Source organism: Oryctolagus cuniculus, chromosome 9 (assembly GCF_964237555.1).
Source record: "Oryctolagus cuniculus chromosome 9, mOryCun1.1, whole genome shotgun sequence".
NCBI lineage: Eukaryota > Metazoa > Chordata > Mammalia > Lagomorpha > Leporidae > Oryctolagus > Oryctolagus cuniculus.
The window spans coordinates 71,259,751-71,284,645 of record NC_091440.1 but is presented as its reverse complement, the minus strand read 5'-3'; the positions used below and the strand labels follow the sequence as shown (position 1 = coordinate 71,284,645).

At 48.6% G+C, this 24,895-nt stretch overlaps 1 long non-coding RNA gene across 1 annotated transcript; it reads right to left on the bottom strand.

Annotated features, from left to right (window-relative positions):
- Positions 1-4,099: 4,099 nt before the first annotated feature.
- LOC138843810 (uncharacterized) lies at positions 4,100-16,049 on the bottom strand. The gene is made up of 2 exons (XR_011378818.1): positions 15,823-16,049; positions 4,100-4,343 (listed from the first exon to the last, which is right to left on the bottom strand). It is a non-coding gene; the product is annotated as an uncharacterized lncRNA (long non-coding RNA).
- Between the last annotated feature and the right edge of the window lie 8,846 nt (positions 16,050-24,895).

Genomic DNA, 24,895 nt, shown 5'->3' with positions numbered 1-24,895 from the left:
ATGGCCAGCCCTGAGCAGGTGAGCCAGGCTGTGAGAGGACGCCTTTCCTGGAAATGCTGCTGCCCAACAGAGTTCTCTCACACACGGGGCCTCTGACAGGATAAAAAAAAGTTTCAATAATTCTAACAATTTGCCACAATTTGTCACACACCCTCTCTGCCCCACCTCTAGAGCTGTAGGACTTGTTGAAAACCTTTTATGTTCTCTCAGCTGTCCCTGATGACGCTGCCAGAGGAGTGGGAGAAAGGAAATGAAGTCAGACCAACGCTTTATGTGCTCAGGGTTAGGTTTCCCATGGGCTGGCTCCTGGGGCATGGGGACATCAAATATTGGAGCCTGGCGTTTCCTAAATGCTAACACAACTTTAGCATGCCCTTTTCCCTGGTGAATGGAGCCATCTTGAAGCAAGTACCTGCCAAAGAAAAGAGGCAAGGTGTTTGGGTGACCAGGAGGAGTGAGCAAGCCCACCCTGAGTCTCAGGGCTCCTGTGTTCTCATCTAAGAGTGGAGAGTACTGACCTTCCCAGAGGACGGTCAGGTGATGTGGAGTAAGCTTTCAGCACCCAGGAAGTACTCCATGCGGGTAGTCGTGACTGTCAGATCCGCTGCCTGCTCAGCTGTTCCCACTTCTCCCCTGTCCTGCAGGTGGGAGGAGGAAGTGAGCGGTGGTGTCGGGTCCAGCTGGGAGGTGTGAAGGGAGAAGAGGTTGGAGGAGAGTAAATGCAGGTCTGCTTGAGTCCTGCCCTGCTGGTGCACCTGTCAACATCCCCAGGTGACATGGGCTAGGTAGGAAGCTAGTTAGAGAACCAAGGAGCTGAGACACTGCCAGCTGTCTCTGTGCCTCGGCCACGCACCGCCAAAATCTCACCTCCATCCATGCCAGTCCAACATGGCTGCATGCTCTGCACACCCACTTCCCAGGATGCACCTGAGCCTCACTACCCACCATGCACAGACACCGTAACAACTACAGGTTTGCTGAGCTCCAGATGGAGACACCAGGAAATCTTCCCAGAAAACACCATATGCACCGACTCCTCCCCAGACCCTGCTCCATTTGTATATTCAATTAGGGCATCACACCTCCTCAATGTAGTGGTGATGAACACCTGTCTCTGCTCCCGGAGGGGGGCTGCCCAAATTGACCTTGCAGTGTGTGCATGCTATCCCTTCAAGCTCTTTAAAGAACTCCTGCTTCCTACCTGCACGTTTCTATGTCTCTGATTTGAATTCTTCTCTCACACTGAGACAAGGACCTGGGATAAATCCAGCTAGGGGCCCCAGAGCCCCTGATCCCATAACACAGTACAACACAAGGAGGGGCTCCTGATGAACCCTCCACTCCGTTCCCTCCCACCACAATTCTTTTCAGGGTGTTCCAGGAGCAGCCAGAATCTGTTTCCACCTGCAGCGCAGAGCACCTGGCTGCTGCCCCGTGTGTCGAGGCTCGGTTTCCCGGCTGTGAAGACGGCTGGAGTTATCATCCCCATCTGCAAGGCAACACTTCCACTGGCTGAGGGATTTAGAGAGCCACCCCAACATGTAGGTTCCCACCCCCAAGACAGCAGCTGAAAGGGGCCAGACCACCAGAACCCACCCTGGCTCCTCTTACAACCATGCCCAATATCATAAGCATCCCAGCCAGGCCACCCTGGTTGCTTTTTTATTTAAAAAAAAAAAAAGATTTATTTATTTATTTGAAAGGCAGAGTTACACAGAGAGAGAAGGAGAGGCAGAGAGAAAGAGGTCTTCCATCTACTGGTTTACTCCCCTAGATGGCCATAATGTTTGGAGCTGTGCCGATCTGAAGCCAGGAGCCAGGAGCCAGGAGCTCCTTCTGGGTCTCCCACACAGTTACAGGGGCCCAAGATCTTGGGTCATCCTCTACTGCTTTCCCAGGCCATAGCAGAGAGCTGGATCAGAAGTGGAGCAGCCGGGACTTGAACTGGTACCCATATGGAATGCCTGCACTGCAGGCGGCGGCTTTACCTGCTACGCCACAGCGCCCATCCCAGGTTGCCTTTTTTTTTTTTTTTTTTTTTTTTTGACAAGCAGAGTGGACAGTGAGAGAGACAGAGAGAAAGGTCTTCCTTTGCCATTGGTTCACCCTCCAGTGGCCGCTGCGGCCAGAGCGCTGCGGCCAGCACATCACGCTGTGCTTCTCCCGGTCTCCCATGCAGGTGCAGGGCCCAATGACTTGGGCCATCCTCCACTGCACTCCCTGGCCACAGCAGAGAGCTGGCCTGGAAGAGGGGCAACCGGGACAGAATCCAGTGCCCCGACCGGGACTAGAACCTGGGGTGCTGGCGCCGCAGGCGGAGGATTAGCCTATTGAGCCTCGGCGCCAGCCTAGGTTGCTTTTTCTTAAAGTGACTTAGTTTCCATCCACACATTTGGGCTTGCCCTTTCACCAGTTTCTCAGTCCTCTGCACCTTTCCAGCAGTATCCATGAGGTATCTGATTCCCACCGTCCGGCTATGTGGGATTGGGGCAGGGCCACGAATGAGAGAACCCAGCTCCCCAGCCACACACAGGGACGCACGACTCAGCCCCATTGGATCACAATCACCGCTTCCCCAGCCACGGCAGCTGGCTTAAGGAATGAATACATCGTGTAAGCTCAGCCAATCAGAACCCTTCTACTGAATTTCCACTTGTAGGTCTTCTACTTTCAGATCATCCTGAGCTAAGATGCTCCAGGACGTGAAGACAGAGTGTCTGCCGGGTAAGGAACTAGACCGTGTGACCAGAGAACACACAGCAAGCTGTGGAGCACCACTGCCTTTGCTTTGGGCCCGAGTCCAGTTATGCCCGAGGCTACTGCTTTCCCTGTCCTGTCCGTTATCTGAGCCAGTAACTCCCACTCCATCCCTGATGATGAGGTCGCTTCTGCCGCTTGTAGCCGCTGCAGCTGTGATGAGTCCGCACTCGATCCAGTGTGTCCCCCAGTGCAGCCGGAGTTTTACCTGCTCTTGCAAACTCTAGCTGAAGAGAAGCAAGTGCTCTGGCCTGTCCCAACTCGGGAGGACTTGGCCTGGAGTCATGAACCCCTCCTTTTTTCACTCAGATCCCAGCACTGCTGGCTGCGTCCGCGTCATCATCACCTCCTCCTTTATTGCCATCTTCATCACCATCGCTGTCACCACCAGTATCAAGTTCAGCAGGGAGGATTGCCTGTGTTTGCTGTCTCCACAACAAAATAGCAAACTTCCGGGATGGTATTTACACGTGTCAAAACACCCTTCTTAAGGCCGGTTTTAACTCTGGGCACGTAGCCGGCACATCATATTGACTCAGTAAGAACCGTTTTTCCCCAGCAGAGATCCTACTGCGTGGCCTGAGAGGACTCGCCACTCCCTGGTGGTCAGGTCTGCGGCTGATGATTTGCTTGTTTGTCTTCTGGGGCTGGGGCAGCCACACAAAGCACACACGGAGTGAGCTGGAGGAAGAGACCTTGTTGTACCTGAGCGAGTGTAAACAAAGGAGCACCACACATTGATAGAATTTGATGGTCCTTTATTGCTGGCGGTGGAGAGTGGGCTCATGCCCTAAAGAACTCCTGACCCTGAAGCCCAAAGCAACAGGGTTTATAAAGGCAAAAACCACAAAATCGGGAGGGGAATACATGGTTGCTAGGATCGGGGGGAATACATGGTTACTGGGGTCAAGCTGACCTAAAACTTCTGCAAAACTAGTATCAGTTATAATCTTGACAATACCAGTTACAATCTTAACAATTTCAATTATAATCTTGACGTTAATGCAGGTATTGGTTTTAATCTTATGTAGGACATAGACAAATTACATTTTTATCATTAACCCAGGTGCAGCCTATCTGCTTCCAAGCTTCAGCAGTCATGCTAGGGGGTTTCTGTACTCTGCTAAGTGCGATGTAGTAGACTGCTATTGTCTGACTGTTCTAGTTCATAGTTTCAGACCAGAGCCTCACAGTGTGTGGGGGGGGGCACCTTCCCAGAATGGAGTCTCAGGTTCTCCAAAATGGAATCCCTCCTGTCAAGGTGTTACTTCAACCTTTGCACACAAGTTCTCAAACACAAAAATTATTTGAGGGAACCCCAGAAAACACCCATTCATGGTTGTTCCTGTGTATTTTCTTTTCTTTATTTTTAAGATTTATTTATTTGAGAGGTAGAGTTGCAGAGAGAGGGAGAGACAGAGAGAAGGGTCTTCCATCTGCTGGTTCACTCCCTAAATGGCCACAATGGCTGGAGCTGAGTCCATACAAAACCAGGAGCCAGGAGCTTCTTCTGGGTCTCTCATGTGGGAGCAGGGGCCCAAGCACTTGAGCCATCTTCTACTGCTTTCCCAGGCCATAGCAGAGAGCTAGAGCAAAATAATTAATTAGCTAATTAAATCTTTTAAAAAGAATTTTTAAAAAGATTTATTTATTTATCTGACAGGTAGAGTTACAGACAGAGAGAGGGAGAGACAGAGAGAAGTTTTCCATCTGCTGGTTTACTCCCCAGATGGCCACAACTGCTGGAGCTGGGCCAATCCGAAGCCAGGAGCCAGGAGCCAGGAGCCAGGAGCCAGGAGCCAGGAGCTTCTTCTGGGTCTTCCATGCGGGTGCAGGGGCCCAAACACTTGGGCCATCTTCTACTACTTTCCTAGGCCATAGCAGAGAGCTGGATTGGAAGACAGGCAGCTGGGACATGAAACAGTGCCTATATGGGATGCCAGCACCACAGGTGGAGGCTTAACCTACTATACCACGGCGCCAGCCCCTGTCTGAATTTTCTAGCAGTGGAGCACCAAAGTGATCCTGAGGCAGCCGGCCCTGGCAAGCCTGGAAGAAAGCGGGGGGGGGGGGGCGTCCTGAGTTTGGAGACGTGTGTGTGTGTGTGTGTGTGTGTGTGTGTAGCATAGAACTTTGAGTGCTTTTTGCTTCTACTTCCTTAATGGGGAGGCAGAGCTTCTGACATATTTAATACTTGAAAATTCTTTTTAAGTGCTTAAAACAATGGGCCGGGTTTTAACTCTCTCCTAATCCCCTAAGCAAATACTTCAGAAATGCAATGAAAGCAAATTAAGCTGATCTCCACCTCACAGGGTCTTCCTGGGTTGCACAGGGTTCTTGGGAACCCTTGGCGACAGGACCGTGGGACAGCGTTCCAGGCAGGGCCAGGTGGTGTGCAAGGGATGTGTGCGGACACTTCAGGGAGTGGGAAGGATGGGTTTACAATATGTCAGAGTGGAGAGATACAGACAAATGACTTCAGAGCTTTTATTTTTTTCTTTTAAAAAGATTTATTGATTTATATGAGATGCAGAATTACAGAGAGATCAAGAGAAAGAGATCTTCCGGGGCCAGCGCCGTGGCACAGCGGGTTAAAGGCCTGGCCTGAAGTGCCGGCATCCTCTATGGGCGCTGGTTCTAGTCCCGGCTGCCCATCTTCCGATCCAGCTCTCTGCTGTGGCCTGTGAAAGCAGTGGAAGATGGCCCAAGTCCTTGGGCCCCTGCACCCTTGTAGGAGACCTGGAAGAAGCTCCTGGTTCCCGGCTTCGGATTGGTGCAGCTCCAGCCATTGCGGCCAACTGGGGAGTGAACCAGCGGATGGAAGACCTGTCTCTCTCTCTCTCTCTCTCTCTCTCTGCCTCTCCTCTCTCTGTGTAACTCTGACTTTCAAATAAACAAATAAATATTAAAAAAGAAAGAAAGAAAGAAAGAATGAAAGAGATCTTCCATCCGCTGGTTCACTCCCCAGGTGACCTCAACAGCCAGAGCTTGGCAGATCTGAAGCCAGGAGCTTCTTCCGAGTCTTCCATGTGGGTGCAGGGGCCCAAGGACTTAGGCCATCTTCTACTGTTTTCCCAGGCCATAACAGAGAGCTGGATTAGAAGTGGAGCAGCCGGGACTCAAACAGGCGCCCATACAGGATGCTGGCGCCTCAGTGCTTAACCTACTATGCCACAGCACTGGCCCCAGACTTCAGAAATCTTACTGGGTTAATAAAACCCTTGTGTCTTAAACAGGGTGCAATCAGGAAGCCGATCCCAGGACAGGGAGAGTCCTAGAAGGCAGCCTGGTTAGAAGTGTGTTGTGAGCGCTGGAACCCAAGCAAGGCGGGGCAACCCAGGGCTGCAGGCAGCACTCTGGCCCCCAGGGCTGAGGGAGCAGTCAGTCACCAGCCCCAGGACTGGGAGCTGGGACTGTGGCGAGGGCACTGTGTGAGGAGCCTCTGAGGGGCTCCAGGGCTGCAGCCATGGAGGAGGGGGGAGCCCGCGTGAGCCAAGGTGGGGGAGACGGAGCCCAGAAACAAAGCAGGAGTGTGTGGTGGACCTGAGTCCAAGTGGGAGAGGTGGAATTTAGTTTTTTATTCCAGGCCCTTGCCTTCTACTTAGAGAAGCATTCTAAGCACAGGCACGTAGACAGTGTCCAAGGTTTATGTAAAAGGTGAGAAACACACACACACACACACACACACACACGCACGCACGCACATAGGCAGAGGACGGGCTGGGGCAGGAAAGGGGAACGAGAGAGAGCAGTTTAGCACCTCTGTATTCTTGGTGTAGACAGAAGAGGGGGGAGCACTTCCTTTTAGGAGGTAATGTGGTCACCTAGGAATTTTATGATACCTCCGTGAAAGTCCACGTGGTGCTCAGTATAATTATTTACATGGTTACCTTCCCCCAGGTCCCTGGGAAAACAAAGGCATCCCGGGGACAAGGGGTGTTCTCATAGGTAGGAGAGAACTACTTGGGGCGAGGGCTTGTGGTTGGGGACCTCCAGCTCAGCTGGCTACCTTATCCCGTATCACAAGGAGGAAGGTGGTTACCTGTGAGAGGCAGCCACTGCCCAAAGAAGAACTGGGAAAGGAAGAAGTGGGACAGGATGGCCTGGCATGGAGCGTCCCTCCTCCTCCACCCACGCATCACATTGGCTTTAGCTAGAGAGGAACACAGGAGCTTGGGAGCCCGGGAACCCTGAGCCGGGAGAAAACAGTCGGTAAGGGCGCCCTCTAGCGGTACGGAGCGGAACGGGAAGGTGCAGACTGGGTTTGAAAGAAAACTGAGTTTTCTGCCTAGAAAACCAGCGATTTTCTTGCCACATAGGACTGGGGTACTCTGGCGGCACAGCGGATTTGTCTGGCTGAGCCGAGGACACGACAGCAATGAGGAAGAATGCAGCGTACTGGAAACTGGAGGCCTCTGCTTCCGGGCTCCCGTGAACATCAACTCCTACATCTACAGAGGGTGGATGGGAACAAACTCCCTGTTTTCCAAGTCTCAGAGCCCTCGGTCGCTGAGTGGCAGGAACTCGTGTTGCTCTTCCTCAGTTTCCCCGCAGGCAGCACCTGCTTCAGGGACGCAGAGGAAGCCAGTAAAGGATTTCCTTCTTCCTTCCTGACTCCCATCTCCACCCCCCACCTCTGCCGCCTCTGGGCATGACGAGGAAACCAGATTGGCACTGGGGAAAAGGCAAAATCCCAGAATCCGGCTTTGCATCAGTCTGTAGAGTTTTGGTTAACTCGCATTTGCAAATATATTCCAAAAACCGTTGAGCTGACAAACTTTTCTTTGGCTTTCAATTCCATTCCACTGACTGTTCCTGCTCCAGTACTAAAGTCCACCTCTTCCCTTCGAAACACCTTCCAAAAACACTCACTACGCATCCGCTCCGGGCTGGAGACCCAGGGCTCAGATGCCAGCTCAGTCTGTCTCCCTAAAACATGTCTGTCTTCCCCCTCCACCTGGCCTAATGGGAAACTCACTGAGGAGACCGCACAGAGACGGGGAAAGGGAAGCTGCTGTGTGGGAAGTGGCCTGGGGGCTTCAACCTCTACCCTCCACCCTCTCCTCGCCCCTCCCAGACTGGAGCCCCAGGCCATCTTGGCTTCCCTGGGCCTTTTCAAAGCAGGGTTTTCCAAGGCCTGCTCCAGGGCAAACAATGCAAGAACAGAAACTCCCCAGCAAATCTGTTGGGACACAAAATACCAATGAGGTTTTTCAGAAAATTGCCTGTTTGGCGGCTGGTGCTGTGGCATAGTGGGTAAAGCTGCTGCCTGCGGGGCCAGCATCCCATATGGGTGCTGGTTTGAGTCCAAGCTGCTCCACTTCTGATCCAGCTCTCTGCTATGGCCTGGGAAAGCAGTAGAAGATGGCCCAAGTCCTTGGGGGCCCCTGCACCCACGTGGGAAGACCCAGAAGAGGCTCCTGACTCCTGGCTTCAGATCGGCTCAGCTCCAGCCATTTCGGCCATTTGGGGAATGAACCAGTGGATAGAAGATCGATCTCTCTCTCTCTCTCTCTCTCTCTCTCTCTCTCTCTCTCCCTCAAGAGGGAAGGACAGAGAGAGATCACAACACACATCCAGAGAGCTGGATTGGAAGTGGAGCAGCAGGGACACGAACCGGCACCCATATGGGATTCTAGCATAGCAGGCAGAGGCTTTACCAGCTAGGCCACAGCGCCGGCCCGTTAAAAAAGGAGAAGGAGAAGAAGAAAACAAAATGATCCCAAGGATTGGGTATTAATTGGAAACAAAGTTGTGAAGCTAGTCCATTAAACACACACACACACACACACACAAGAACTTCAACAAAACGAGTTTAAAGCTGAACTGACTTTTGTTAGGGATTCATGAATGATGCAGTGGCCATCTAAAGATTTGGACAAGGTGTTCTGATGAGTTGAGTGGAGGAGGGAGGTTTTATAGGCAGAAAAGGGCTGAAGAAGCGGAAATAGAATAAAAAGTGGTGTGGTCATTTCAAAGTTGCTTCACTTACAGGGTTCAAGTGCAGGGGTTTACTTAGCTGGGTCGGGTAACCGGAGCTGCTTCTGACTGCTGCTGTGAATCTCCTGTGTGGCTCATTTCCAAGTTCAGTTTCATTACTTGGCACCAAGCACAGATGACTTCTTTCTGGTTTGTTCTGTTTTATTGGGCCTAGTGTAGGGGCTCAGCCTAAAGCAGTGACCTTCCATAAATTGTGCTTAACAGTGTGTGCATTTGACTTTGGGGGTTGTGTACAACTTGCTTCTCTTTGAGTGCCCATCTCTCCCGCTAGACTGTGGAGTCCTTGAAGGTGGCGACTGTGTCTCACGCACGCCTGCATGAGCTGGGCCCCCTCACAGCCACAGCCACCCTTGCTCAGTTCCCAGGCACCAGGCACTTTGTCCGTCATTGCTGCCTTTTCTCTGGCAGTCTGTCCGGTGCAGGTCTTCCTGGCTTCAGGCACATTGGGAGTGAGGTGCAAAATCATTGTGTTCTAGGATTCTCTCTCCCCAAGTGGGTGGCCAGGACCCAGACATCTTCCCGTCTTCGCTCTCTTCCCCACCTCTGCTCCTAATCCAGGGAGGATTTTTTTGTTTTTAAAGATTTATTTATTTATTTGAAAGTCAGACTTACAGAGGGAGAGGAGATGAAGAGAGAGAGAGAGAGAGAGATCCTTCTATCCACTGGTTCACTCCCCAGATGACTGCTGCAACAGCATAAGCTGAGCCAGGCCGAAGCCAGTTGCCAGGAGCTTTCTCTGGGTCTCCCTGGGACCCAAGCACTTGGCCCATCTCTGCTGCTTTTCCCAGGCCATTAGCAGCGAGCTGGATTAGAAGTGGAGCAGCTAGGATTCAAACCGGCACCTGTGTGGGATGCTGGTGTTTCAGACAGCGGCTTAACCAGCTATGCCACAGTGCTGGGTCCTGTTGTTTGTTTCTAAGTCTCTCTGTCTGTTTCTAATATTGTGATATAAAATCCAGGTTAGGGGGGGCCAGCACTGTGGTATAGTGAGTAAAGCTGCTGCCCGCAGTGCTGGCATCCCATATGAGCACCTGTTTGAGTTCTGGCTGCTCCACTTATGATCCAGCTCCTTGCTAACATGCCTGGAAAGAGCAGAAGATGGCCCAAGTATCTGGGCCCCTGCACCCATGTGGAAGACATGGATGGAGTTCCTGGCTCCTGGCTTCGGCCTGGCCCAATCCTGGCCGTTGTGGCCATCTGGGGAGTGAACCAGTGGGTGGAAGACCTCTCTCTTTGCCTCTGCCTCTGCCTCTCCCTCTACTTCCCCCGCTCTATAACTCTGACTTGCAAATAAAAGAAATACATCTTTTTAAAAAAAATCTAGGTTTGGATCCTCTAGGCTCTGGCTAGTAAGAATCTTTTTATATTTATTTATTTCAAGATGTTTCCAAATTAAAAATATTTTGGCCTTCAATGTTCATACCACTGTTTTGAATTTCAGGAACTTATTTGAGAATGCAAAATAAAAACTTTCGCCTTTGGATCAAATCCAATTCTTAAATTAAAAAAAAAAATTATTTGAGGGGCTGGTGCCGTAGCGTAGCAGATGAAAGACCTGGTGTGCAGTGCCAGCATCCCATATGGGCACCAGTTTGAGTTCTGACTGTTCCACTTCCGATCCAGCTCTCTGTTGTGGCCTAGGAAAGCAGTGGAAGATGGCCCAAGTCCTTGGGCCCCTGCACCCATGTGGGAGACCTGGAGGAATCTCCTGGCTCCTAGTCTCGGATTGGTGTAGCTCCAGCCGTTACAGCCATCTGGGGAGTGAACCAGGGGATGGAAGACGTCTCTTTCTCCTCTCTCTCTGCCTCTGCCTCTCTGTAACTCTACCTTTCAAATAAATAAATAAATCTTTAAAAAAAATATTTGAAATGAAGGAGAGAGAGGCAGAGACAGAGAAACAGAGAGATCTCCCATCTGCTGCTGAAGCCAGGAGCCTAGAATGCAGTCCAGGTCTCCCAGGTGAGTTCCAGGGACCCAGGCATTTGGGCCATCACCTGCCATCTCACAGAGTGGACACTAGCAGGAATCTGGACTCAGAAGCAGAGCCAAGACTCAAATCAGGAACTCCAGTATGGGTTGCATGCACCCCAAGTAGCTGCCTGATCGCTGTGCCGAACTTCCTTCTTGTGATGTCATTTATTTTTTTAATTTATTTATTTAGAAGGCAGAGTTACAGAGAGGCAGAGGCAGAGAGAGAGAGAGACAAAGGTCTTCCGCATTCACTGGTTCACCCTCAAGATGGCCTCAACGGCCACAGTTGCACCAATCCGAGGCCAGGAGCCAGGAGCTTCTTCTGGGTCTCCCATGTGAGCGCATGGGCCCAAGGACTTGGGCCAGCCTCCACTGCCTTCCCAGGCCGTAGCAGAGAGCTGGATTGGGAGTGGAGCAGTTGGGACTCAAAGCGGCACCCATGTGGGATGCTGACACTGAAGACCAGGGCTTTAACCCATTGCACCATAGCACCAGCCCCAAGATGGTGTTTAAATAGTATCCAGGTCTCCAAAGATCATAGGAGAGCTGCTTAGGTAATACAGAGGTGTGAGGCTCAGGTCTCCCATGCTCCTACCTGCACCGTGTCCCCTAGACCCCGAGGGCCCTGAGAGCATCATCACCAAACACAGAAATGCACCAAATCCTCCTGAGGATTCATTAGGGAAACAGCAGGCACTACTCCTAGTTATAGCACACAATAGATAGTCAACAGTTATTTGTGGGGACTGGTGTTGTGGCACAATGGGTTAAGTTGCTTCCAATGCCAGCATTCCATATTCAAGTGCTGGTTTGAAAGCTGTCCTGCTTTCGACCCAGCTCCCTGCTATTGTGCCTGGGAAAGCAGTGGAAGATGCCCAAGTTTTTGGGCCCCTGCTATCCATGTGGGAGACCCGGATGGGTTTTCTAGTTCCTGGTTTCAGCCTGGTCCAGCCCTGGCTGTTGCAATCATTTGGGGAGTGAACAAATGGATGAAAGATTCTCCTTTCTCTCTCTCTTGCTGTCTTTCCCTATCTCTTTATGTCACATTGTCTTTCAAATAAATAAATATTTAAAAATACTTTTGGAACATGTTCCATATTTAATAAGTTTACTTTCTATCTACTTTTTTTAAAAAAATGTATTTATTTATTTGAAAGGCAGAGTTACAGAGAGAAAGCAAGGGAGAGACAGAGAAATCTTCCATCCACTGGTTCACTCCCCAAATGGCCCCATCAGCTGGAGCTGGGCTGATCCAAAGACAGGAGCCAGGAGCTTCTTCTAGATCTCCCACGTGGGTGCAGGAGCCCAAGCACTTGAACCATCCTCCACTGTTTTTCCCAGGCCATTAGCAGGGAGCTGGATTGGAACTGGAGCAGCTGGGACTTGAACCAGCGCCCATATGGGATGCTGGCACTGCAGACACAGCTTTACCCACTATGCCACAGTGCTGGCCCTGAAATGGAGTCTTAACAAGTCAGAAAAAAAGTAAGATAGATTAATATAATCCAGGAAGAGAAAATGGTGTCATTTTCTCATTTTTATCTCTAGGTGCTGCTGTCAGAAGAAAAGTGCTTAATTTTGCACATTTATCTCCTAACCAGTTTTCTTACCAAATTCCATATAAATGTTAGTAGTAGTTCTTTTATTAACTAGAGCTTTTGGGGTTTTTAAGGTTTATGGTCACATTAGCAGCAAAGAATAGTTTTATATAATTTCCATTTTCCATTTTAAATTTTGATTATGTTTCTGGTTGCATTTATTACTGTCTGCAATAAGATGTTAGACAGTTATTCAGAGAGATTAATCATGATTAAGGCCAAAATTTATGAATGCCACAGAAAATCTAGTGGAAAACATAATTGATTTTATAAGCTAATTCTTTGAAAAGTCCAATAAAATAGTGTGATATTGATTAGAAGAGAAAGAACAGCGAGAGCCAAAGTCGACAAGATAGGAACAAGAAGCAGAGCAGAATAAAGAGAGGAGCACTTCAAAGCTTTGCAAGAATATTTTGTGCAACTCAAAGGCAAAAAAAAAAACTGTTTTTTGAAATCCTAGATGAAAAGGAGGATTCTCTAAAAGACTGGAAATACATGTAGGGCTGTCGTGTGAGCCAGCAACCCCTCTGCTGAATGTGTTCCCACGGAGATGAACTCAGTCTGTTGAAGAAATGTCTGCACTCCTGTGTTCACTGCCGCACTGTCATGATAGCCAGGATTTGGAGCCTTGGTGTCCACTGATGGATGAGTGGATAAGGACATTGTAGTATATATTCCCAATGAAATAGGACTCGGTCACAAAAAAGAGGGAAACATTGTCCTTGCAGCAAGCTGGATGGAATTGGAGGATGTCGTGTTAGGTAAGACAAGCAAGACACAGAAGGGAAACCGTGCATGTTCTTATTTATCTGTGGAAGCCAAAAGTCGGCTTCAGAGAATTAGAACAGTGACTACCAGAGCCTGGGAAGGGTGTCAGGGTAGGGAAAGGAGAGAGGATTGTTAATAGGTACCAAGATGCAGTTGGTCAGGAAGAATAACTTCTAATATTCTGTAGTGCAATGGTTAACAACAATTAAATGTGCATTTCAAAATAGCCTGAATAGCGGATTTCAAATATTTCCAACACAAAGAAACGATAATCGTGTGAGATGATGGATATTCTAACTCCCCTGGTCTGCTCACAGCACAGAGTATGCAACATACTGAAACGTAACACCACACTCTGTAAACATGCACAATTACTTCTGTCAATTAATAATGTAAATACATTAAAATAAAAAATGATTTTCTGGGAAGAGACATTGCCCAAACTTACCCCCAAAAGAATGGTCATATAATGACAAAACCTATCAGATGCCTAGAAAGATATTTAACAAGGAATGCACGGGACTTAGAAGGGATAATTAAATCTTCTTGAAAGACATAAAGCAGTAGGGGAGTGGATTGGTCTGCTGTTGCTGCTGTGACAAAAGTGCCGTGGCAGAGGCGGCTTCAGCAACAGACAATTATTTCCTCACTGTTCTGGAAGCTGGTGCTCCAAGGTCAAGATGGCGGCAGGTTTGGTTGCTCCCAAGGTTGCCCTAGTTTGCTGTGACCTCAAAAAGCCTTTGCTCATGGAGCACATCCCCAGGTCTCAGGCTCTACTTTTAAGGACCCCAGTCCTGTTGGATTAGAGGCCCCTTTGGATCTCATTTAATGGGACTTACCTCTCTAGAGGCCCTGTCTTCAAATTAATCACTTTGCTAGTTGGGGCTGCAAGGGAGCATTAGGAAAACCAGGCCCTTTAGGAAAGTAATTTGTGTGTGTGTCTATGTGTGTGTGTGTGTGTATATGTGTATATATAAAACATATGTGAAAATTTTTAAAAATACTCTTCTACAGAGTGATGCATTCTGAAAACATCATCCCCTCATTAGAGAGCTACTAGGAATAATTGCCATGTGTCCAAGGACAGCACAGCGCTGTCAGAGTGGCAAACAGCCACACCTGGGTGTGGTGTGGATGCCCACCATGTGAGGACAGTTAAAGAAGTCACAGGGAAACACACACCCAACAGACTACGCAGCCATAGAGAGAAGGAATCAGAGCTGTACCAATTTACCAGGAGGGAGTTCCATAAAATGCTCCTGTGTAGGGAAAGCAAGATACAGGGAAGTGTGCATAAGATGATTATAAACCAGGGCAAAATGGATCTTACAGGTGTTTCTGCTGGTAAATGATTATAAAGGCTGTTGGCAGGGATTGCCTGGAAGGTGATGGGGAAGAGGGCTAACGGGACTTAGTGGCGATGGGAGGTTGCAGAGGTGGGAACCATAAAATAGTAAATAAATTTTTTGAAAGATTGCATTAAGTAAACCTACAACACACAGAATGTGATCACATTTTGTCATTTATGTAAAATTATAAAGGTATCCATAGGTTTAGAGACCTCTTAAAAATATATTTATTTATTTATTTGAAAGCCAGAGTTACAGAGAGAGGTCTTCCATCTGATGATTCCCTCCCCAAATGGCCACATCAACCAGGGCTGGGCCAGGGCAAAGCCAGGAGCCAGGAGCTTTTTCTGGATCTCCCACATGGGTGCAGGAGCCAGGAGCTTTTTCTGGATCTCCCACATGGGTGCAGGGGCCCAAAGATTTGGGCCATGTTCCACTACTTTCCCAGGTGCATTAGCAGGGAGCAGGATCAGAAGTGGAGCAGCTGAGACTCGAACTGGTACCCATATAGGATGCCAGTATCACAGGCGGTGGCTTTACCCACTACTCCACAACATCAACCTCTAAAGACTTTAAAAAAGTATTTATTTACTTATTTATTTGTTTGATAGGCTTAGTGACAAAGAGAGGGAGAGACAGAGATCTTCCATCTCCTTAAATGACCACAATAGCTGGGACTGGTTCAGACCCAAGCAAGGAGCCCTAAAGTCCACTCATATCTCCCACATGGGTACAGTGGTTTAAGTATTTGGGCCATCTCTGCTGGCTTCCCAGGCATTTGAGAGGGAGCTAGTTTAGAAGCAGAGCAGGGGCCGACGCTGTGGTACAGCAGGTTAAAGCCCTGGCTTGAAGTGCCGGCATCCCATATGGGCGCCGGTTCCGGTCTCAGCTGCTCCACTTCCAATCCAGCTCTCTGCTATGGCCTGGGATAGCAGTGGAAGATGGCCCAAGTCCTTGGGCCCCTGCATCCACGTGGGAGACCTGTTGGAAGCTCCTGGCTCCTGGCTTCAGATCGGCACAGCTCCGGCTGTTGAGGCCATCTGGGGAGTGAACCAGCGGATGGAAGGCCTCTCTCTCTGTCTCTACTTCTCTCTGTAACTCTGTCTTTCAAATAAATAAAAAATAAATTAAAGAAAGAAAGAAAGAAAGAAGCAGAGCAGCCAGGACTGGAAACTGTGCTCTGATATGGGATACTGGCATTGAAAGCAGCTGCTTAATCCTTATTAACAGTGCTGGCTCCATTCAGAGATATTGTTAAAGTAAAATAAAAAGGAACAGACTCAGATCTGTTTCAGACAACTAGAGCCAGCTGGGCATTGCCGTGTTAAGAGACACTGGGTAGGGCAGCAGTCAAATGAAGTGTGAAATATCTAACTCACCTCCCCACTCAGCAGCCCCTTGAACTCCTCGGACCTGGAAGCTTCCAGAAGGGGAGGAGAAGGAGGTTCCAGTTTGCAAATAGTTGACCGAGTTACAAGACTTCACTGTCCTAGGAGACTCGCAGTTTTCCTCCTGCTGCGGTCAGGTCATGGAAACGAATCCCTCTAATTCCCTGTAAGTGGCCAGAAAATGAGACACGTAAGGGTGTGCATTGCCGGATTAGTCTAAGGGGAAAGGCCCAATGCCAAGGACTTTCCCAGCAGAAACATTCATTGTCTGGAAAGTCCTGCCTCTCCCAATCCGGCTCTCTGCAATAGACTGAAATTTTTTTTTTGAGGATTTTAAGATTTGTTTATTTATTTATTCGAAAGGCAGAGTTACAGAGAGGCAAAGGCAGAGAAAGAGAGAGATCTTCCATCCACTGGTTCACTCCCCAAATGGCCACAACGGCCGGAGCTGGGCCGATCTGAAGCCAGGAGTTTCTTCCATATGGGGAAAGACTTGGGCCATCATCTACTGCTTTCCCAGGCCAGAGCAGAGAGCTGAATTGGAAGTGGAGCAGCTGGGACTTGAACCAGTATTCATATGAGGGCGCTGCAAGCAGCAGCTTTATGCTCTATGCCACAGTGCTGGCCCTGAAGATTTATTTATTTATTTGAAAGGCAGAGCTACAGACAGAGAGAGGGAGACATAGAGAAAGGTCTTCCATCCACTGGCTCACTCCCCAAATGGCTGCAACAGCTGGAGCTGGGCCGATCCAAAGCCAGGAGCCAGGAGCTTCTTCTGGGTCTCCCACTTGGGTTCAGGGGCCCAAGCACTTGGGCCATCTTCTGCTTCTTCCCAGGCCATTAGCAGGGAGCTGGATTAGAAAGTGGAGCTGCCAAGGTTCGAACTGGTGCCTATATGGGATACTGGCATCATTACAGGTGGTAGCTTTACTCTCTAAGCCAAAGTACTGGCCCCTAGACTGAATTTTGAACATGCAATGATCTTGTTAGAAAACCAGCAGATGGACGGTCTCACTGTATCTGTCTGTTTCTGCCTCTCTGACTTTCAAAAAAATAGATAAAGATTTTAAAATGACAAAGAGGTTGATAGTCCAAGGGAAGCAGGGCCTTTGCAAGGATGGAGGGGACACTCACCAATTCACGTGGCAAACACCAGCAGTGTGGAGACACCGTTCAAAGGTCACCATCAGTGTGTTACAACCTGCTCATAGTGTCCCTTTCCTCTCATGATGGAGTTTGTAGTATTTATACTTACACAGAACAAATGGAGCTGTCACTTAGGCTTCACTATTTCTGAAGTCATTGTTAAGTATTTCTGGCCATTTTTTCATGGTTCTGGTGACTGTCACTCCTCCCCCCATGTCACCATGTCCCTTCAATACTTCCATAACTGCCAGTTCATTCAAAGATGGGACTGTGGCATGACATACTCTCAGCATGTTTTGGTGTTTCTACCTGTCTGATTTTTAATTCTTAGGAAGCCGACTTTAGCTTTAGCAACATACAGAATCAGGATCAATGGCAAGTTAAGGAAAATCATGGAATGATAATTCTTTTTTTTTTTTTGAAGATTTATCTATTTATTTGAAAGTCAGAGTTACACACACACACACAGAAAGAGAGAGAGAGAGAGAGAGCTTCCATCTGCTGGTTCACTCCCTGGATGGCCACAATGGCCATGGCTGAACCAGCTGAAGCCAGGATCTTCATCTGGGTCTCCCACATGGGTAGCAGAAGTCCAAACACTTGGGCCATCCTCTGCTGCTTTTCTAAGCCTTTAGCAGCTGGAGCTGGACCGGAAGTGGAGCAGCTGGGACTCAAACCTGCACCCATATGGGATGCTGGCATCTCAGGCTGTGGGTTTACCCGCTACGCCCCAGCAGAACCTCTTTTCCAAGGTCACAAATACCTTTCACGAGAGCTCAGCCTTTATGACCCACTCACGCTGGGGGTTAAGATCTTAGCAGATGGGCTTGGGAGCACATTCACACCCACAGCACAGCCCCTACTCTTTGGGGCTTCTCGTCACTGATGCTGCACACTTATTCTGCCCCTGAAGTTTTAGCTCCCTCTCACCCCTTTTTCCCCTCTGCTCTGTTGCATTGATTGATTTAAAATTTTTCTTTCTGCTCCACCCTTCTAGTTCTTCCTTTGCTTCTCCGTCTCTGGTTTTTTCTAAAGATTTATTTATTTTTATTTATTGAAAAGCAGAGTGACAGAGAGAGAGGGAGAGAGATGTTCCATTGCTGGTTCACTTCCCAAATGGCTGCAATGGCCGGGGTTGGGCTAGGCTGAAGCTGGGAGCCAGGAGCTCCATCCTGGTCTCCCATGTGGGTGGCAGGGGTCCAACCTGGACCACCTTCTGCTGCTTTCTCAGATGCAATGGCAGGGACAATGGGTTGGAAGTAGAGCGGCAGGGACTTGAACCGGTGCTCTGATAGGCGATGCCAGCATTGCAGGTGGTGGCTTAATCCACTGCTCCACAACACCGGCCCCCATTCCCTGACTTTGAAGAGAAGTCATCATTGGTAAAAACTAATCAGCTGTCGAGGCGCATCATATTCCCTCTCCCTGGTAAGTTGTTACTTGTAGAACCGCCCCTGGGGGGTGTAGTAGACCATCCCATATGGGTGCCTGTTCGTGTCCCAGCTGCTCCTCAGAAGTTGTAGTCCCTTTGGTCACCTCGTGCCACCCTTCTCTAGGACTGGCTAGACTTCAGACCCTGTGGGCCAAGAGGATGTGTGGTTTGCTCATGGCCCCATGGGACAGGAGGCACATCAATGAGGTATTAAAAACCAACCCATTCTAATTTCCAAATGCTTTAGTACAACAGGACCATGCTTCCAGATAACAATAAATACAGAGGCTCTTTGCAAGTATTTCAGTAGTCTCAGTCTGCCTTTGTTCCTAGCTTAGTTTAGCATTCTTCTTTTGGGTGTTAAAAGTCAGCGATCTAGGAGCTTTAAAATTACTGCAGTCACCCACTATCTTCCAAAAATAAGCACTGATCAAAATCACAGACCTTATTATTTATTACCTGTGCTTGTTTTAGTCCTCATTCTCAAATCAAACCTGAGCTTGAAAATAGAAGATCTGTAGCTTGGCTGACTGCACCTCTCCCTGGGCCGCCGTCACCCCCATCACCGCGTACACCACAACATCTCAAGTGAAGAGCATAAACTCTGGTTGCTACAAGAGGATTTTCCGGCCATGAACTCTCTGCTGTCAACAAGGGTGTCCGCTCGAGGCATCCACAATGGTCCAACTCGGTGTTTGCTTTCCTTGTCTCCTCTGGAAAGCCTTCCCTGATCCGGTTTTTGGGCTAAGTGACTCCTCTTCATCACCCTCTGCCACCCTCTCTCTGGGCACCAATCAAGGTCATCTCACCCTCCCACTCTATTTGAATATCTTTGAGGACAATAACCAGAGGTAAGTCCCCATTGTATGCCTGGCACAAAACAGGTGATCTGAATTCCTGGGAGGGGGTGAGAAAGTGAAGGATATGGTCTTTTTCATGGGCTTTTCTATTGTCAGCGCTTCCATTGGCAGTGCTGAGTCCCACAGCGTCCTCTGAACCTCTGAACCTGTCCGTAGGCAGGTTTGGATGACACGGGGAACACCTGAATGCCATCGGTCTATGTCTGTTGGGTTCCTTCTGTGAGCAGTGTCTGTGGCAGCTCTTGTTACTTAGGACGGGAGCTGGTTCAGCCCTGGCCGCTCTGGCCATCTGGGGACCCTGGACAATGGGCACAGCCTGCTGGAGGGGCACAGGAAGCCCCCGGCTCTCACTCTGCTTCTCTCTGAAGGTGGGTTTTGTTCTTTATTCCCCCCTGCTGCAGGCTGGTTTTCTCTGTTTCTCAGCCCTGCAAGCAGGAGCTGTGCGTTGCAAGAACTTCTAGGTTCGTGGTCTCTTTTCAGGAGAGCTGTCACCGTGAGGTCAAGTGCTCACCAGGTTCTGGCCTGGAGGACTGATCCTGCTCACAGGTCCCTCTCCCATAATTCTCATGGACCAAAGTAGTTACAAAACTCACAGACCTTTGTCTGCTGGCATTTGTGGTCTGTGGGGCGCAGGGCTGGGGCTTCTCTTGCTCTACTACCTAAAGCTTAAATTCATAGAATCTCTGTGTAAATACCAATCAGCTCAACACTAGAACCAAAAACAAAACCAGGAAACCCAATGTTCCTGCAAACAAAGAAACCTCTGCTTCACACAATCCCATCTGCTGTCACTTAGAATTATAAATAGCTAGGGGTCAGCGCTGTGGTGCCGCAGGTTAAAGCCCTGGCCTGAAGTGCCAGCATCCCATATGGGCGCTGGTTCTAGTCCCTGCTGCTCCTCTTCCATTCCAGCTCTCTGCTATGGCTGGGATAGCAGTGGAATATGGCCCAAGTCCTCGGACCCCTGTACTCATGTGGGAGACCCAGAAGAAGCTCCTGGCTCCTGGCTTCGGATCGGCGCAGCTCCAGCCGATGTGGCCATCTGGGGAATGAACCAGCCGATGGAAGACCTCTCTCTCTGTGTGTCTCTACCTCTCTCTGTAACTGTCTTTCAAATAAATAAAATAAATCTTTTATTTTTTTAAAGATTTGTATTTATTTATTTGAGAGGTAGAGTTACAGAAAGTGAGAGGTAGAGACAGAGAGAAAGGTCTTCCTTCCACTGGTTCACTCCCCAGATGGCGTCTATGGCTGGAGCTGTGTCGATCCAAAGCCAAGAGCCAAGTGCCTCTTCCTGGTCTCCCACATGGGTGCAGGGGCCTAAGCACTTGGGCCATATTCTACTGCTTTCCCAGGCCACAGCAGAGAGCTGGATTGGAATAGGAGCAGCCAGGACTAGAACCGGCTCCCATATGGGATGTGGGAGCTACAGGCTGAGGATTAACCTAGTGCGCCACGGCGCCAGCGCCAATAAAATAAGTCTTTTAAAAAAAAAAGAATTATAAATAGCTAAGAAATTTTCACACACAGAAGCAAGCAAGTGAAAAACCACCACAAAACCACTTTAATGGTCCCCCAATATATAAGCAAATTTACACACCAAACATTGGTTTTCCAGATCCTCCATTTCTGGCTTTCTCACCACCCAGTGTTCCCAAAACATCCTCTCAATTGCATCACAGCCCATTCCTTAAGCCACTGTGGAGACAGTGATTTAACTTTATATGTGAGGATGTAAGCCAGCACAATAAGAGAATCGGAGCATGCACATTTAACCAAAGTAAATAATAATGAAAATGTAAATGACATGAAAAAGAAGTTCACTGGGTATTAACCAAGAGACTAAAAGAGTAATCTCTGCAGCATATGTGAACCCCTGCATGTATAATAATTATTAAGAAGCTAACAGGATTTCTTGTGTCGCCATTCAGCTTAGTTTCAAACTGGTGAAGTGTGGGCTAATGAAATTATTTCGTGATTCCTTGAATCCCCTGTCTGAGGTCCTCTTAGCAGCCCACCAGGGGCCACATGTAAGCCCGCTGCTGCTCACACTTCAAGGGGAAACCCCACAGGGGCCATCGCAAGGGAGCATAATTTGGAAAGCGGTCACAGTAGCTCTAGGGAGGCTGTGGGGAACATTCCAGAAGCCAAGAGGCCAATGCTCTACTAAATGGTTCTTGATCACCCTCTGGCTCCAGTCTCCCAGGAGAGCTGCAAAGAACAACTAAAGGGAGGCACAGGCCTGAGGACAAAAAGGAGGTCAGGGAAGCCTTGACTTGGGGCTGGTGCTGTGACGTAGCAGGTAAAGCCACTGCCTGTAGCGCTGGCATCCCATATGGGCACCAGTTCAAGTCCCAGCTGCTCCACTTCCAACCAAACTCTCTGCTAGCTGGCCTGAGAAAGCAGTAGAAGATGGCCCACGTCCTTAGGCCCCTGTGCCCATGTGTGGGACCCAGAAGAAGCTCCTGGCTCTTGGCTTTGGATCAGTCCACCTCTGGCCGTTGCAGCCATTTGGGGAGTGAATCAGCAGATGGAAGACCTCTCTCTCTCTGTCTCTCTCTCTGTCTGTAACTCTACCTCTCAAATGAATAAATAAATAAATAAATAAATAATATTTTGTAAAGAAAGACATTTTAGGAAACAGCCACCTAGCTGCCCAGAGGCTGACAGTGGGAAGAACCTGCAATAGAATCGCCTTAGTTTGAGGATCCAAGAAGGAGATCTTGGTTGCAGAGGGAGGACTGAAGACATCGTGCAGAGGCAGCTGTCTAGGCCTCATGCCTGGAGGCCTACAGGAAGGGGAATCCTAGCTGGTTTTCTTTCTTTCTTTCTTTCTTTCTTTCTTTCTTTCTTTCTTTCTTTCTTTCTTTCTTTCTTTCTTTCTTTCTTCCTTCCTTCCTTCCTTCCTTCCTTCCTTTCTTTCTTTCAAGACTTATTTATTTATTTGAAAGGCAGAGAGAGAGAGAAGTCTTCCACCCGATCGTTTACTCCCTGATTGGCCGCAACGGCTGGAGCTGTGCTAATCCAAAGCCAGGAGCCAGGAGCTTCCTCTGGGTCTCCTCCATGGGTGCAGGGGCCCAAGGACTTGGGCATCTTCTACTGCTTTCCCAGGACACAGCAAAGAGTTGGATCTGAAGAGGAGCAGCCTGGTCTCAAACCGGTGCCCGTATGGGATGCCGGCGCTTCAGGCCAGGGTGTTAACCCTCTGTGCCACAGCACAGGCCCCTGGCTGGTTTTCTATGAGAAACTGCGAGCTGAACCTGACCAGGAGATCATGCATGGGCCCTGGGGAGGGTGTGGCCATGCCCAGCATGGCAGCTCCTGCTAGAAGGTTTTTTTCTTCCCAGTCCTCTACCCCTGTCCAGATCTTTCCAAGAGTCATGACTCTGCTCATCCAAAGCCAGGATGTTGTGTTAACATCAAGTGAGTTGTCCACAGAGTACCCTATGGGTGAACTGTCACTTTGGGAATGGCCTTGGCATCAATATCAGGTCATTCATTGAGAAGAGCACTTGAGATATAAGGATTAAAAGGAAAAATGCCTTGGGTCAATCATGTAAGTAGAGTTCATTTGAGCAAAGAACAGCAAAATGAAGTAGAACAAAAGAGAAATGACTAGTGATTAGGGTAGCTCCCCAAACTAGAGCAAGTTCTGAGAACTTCAATCAACAAAGTCATCAGACAGTATTGATAGAACATGGAAGTGAGGCAGAGCAAGCAAGCTAATTGGCTACAGCTCTGTCAATTCATCACTGGCCAGTTTCACCTTAACCACTGAGCTAGTTACTTCTTAATTAATTAATTTAGGGGACTGGATTAAACAGCAGCCTGTGACCCTGGCATCCCATATTGGAGCGTTGATTCAAGTCCTTTCTGTTCTGCTTTTGATCCAGCTCCCTGCCAATGCACCTGGGAAGACAGAGGAGGATGGGCCAACTCTTTAGGCCCTGCCACTCATGTGGGAGACCAAGATGGAGTTTCTGGTTTATGGCTTCAGCCAGGCCTAGACCTGGCTGTTATGATCATTTGGGGAATAAACCAGCAAATGGAATCTCTCTCTCTCTCTCTCTCTCTCTCTCTCTGTTTCTCCCTCTCTCTCTGTCACTCTATATTTCAAATAAAATAAATAAAGATCTTTAAAAATTTAATTTGCTACAGGGTCTCCTACTGTGATTCAACTCTATATGTTGGGTTGGTTCGTTGTGTCCAGTGCAGTGCCCTTTCAAAAGCCATAACCTCCTGCAAGCTTTATGTAACAGGAGTGGGCTAAGTCTTGCATAGCAGCTAAAACCTGCACAGCTGCCCACTGGATGAGCTGTCTGCAATAGCTGCTTCAAGGGGAAAGCAACTGAGTGTGGCCACCACATGGGCCACTTCAACCATGTTGGAAAAACTTAAGTTCTGGACCCCAGATAGCCTGGGTCACCCCCATTCCACCTCTTACTGGGTGTGTGACTTTGGGCTCCCAGTGCCTCAATTTGATCAATTGTAACTGGAGTTAATATTAATACTCTGTCACCAGACTTTTGTGAGGATTGAGATACAACGTGATGTACAGCACTCAGTGTAGAGCAGAGGAAGTGCTCAACAAACATTCACAATATTTTTCTCATCTCATGACTTTGCTGAGGTCTTTGTTCTCTACCAAAAGATTGAAGCCACACTGATTAGAGAAATGTAGATCTAGGACTAGTTAAATCAGCATCTCATTTTGTTGCTAAGCAACCAGCTCTGAGTTCTGCAAATGTGCAGGCTCTGCATGCGGCAAGCCAGTCGGGCCCCAGTGAGCTTGTTGCTAAGCATTGTTTTATATTACTTAAGAGCTCATTTTTAATTGTGCAGGGAGAGAGGGGCATGCATAGACAGCACAGTCACAAAGCATGAGCAAGACCATCTTCTTTTTTTCCCTTTTTTATTTAATAAATGTGAATTTACAAAGTGCAACTTTTGCATTGTTGTGGCTTCCCCCCAACCTCCCTCCCTCCCACAGCCCTCCTATCTCCCACTCCCTCTCCCATCCCACCCTTCATCGAGTTTCATTTTCAATTATCTTTATATACAGAAGATCAACTTAGTATATACTAAGCAAAGATTTCAACAGACTGCACTCACACAACTGTACAAGATATAGAGTATTGTTCGACTAGTAGTGTTATCTTTAACTCTCATAGTAAAACACATTAAGGACAAAGATCCTACATGGGGAGCATGTGCCCAGTGACTCCCATTGTTGATTTAACAATTGACACTCTTTTTTATGACATCAGTAATCACTCGAGGCTCTTGCCATGATCTGTTGACGCTATGGAGGCCCCTTGAGTTCACCAACTCTGAACTTGTTTAGTCAAGGCCATATCACAGTGGAGGTTCCTTCCTCCCTTCAGAGAAAGGCGCCTCCTTCTTTGATGGCCCGTTCTTTCTGCTGGGGTCTTGTTCACCAAGATCTTTCATTTAGGTTGTTTTTGCCACCGTGTCTTGGCTTTCCATGCCTGTGAGACTCTCGTGGGCCTTTTAGCCAGATCTAAATGCCCCAAGGGTTGATTCTGAGGCCAGAGTGCTGTTTAGGGCATTTGCCATTCTATGAGTCTGCTGTGTGTCCTGCTTCCCCTACAGGATCATTCTCTCC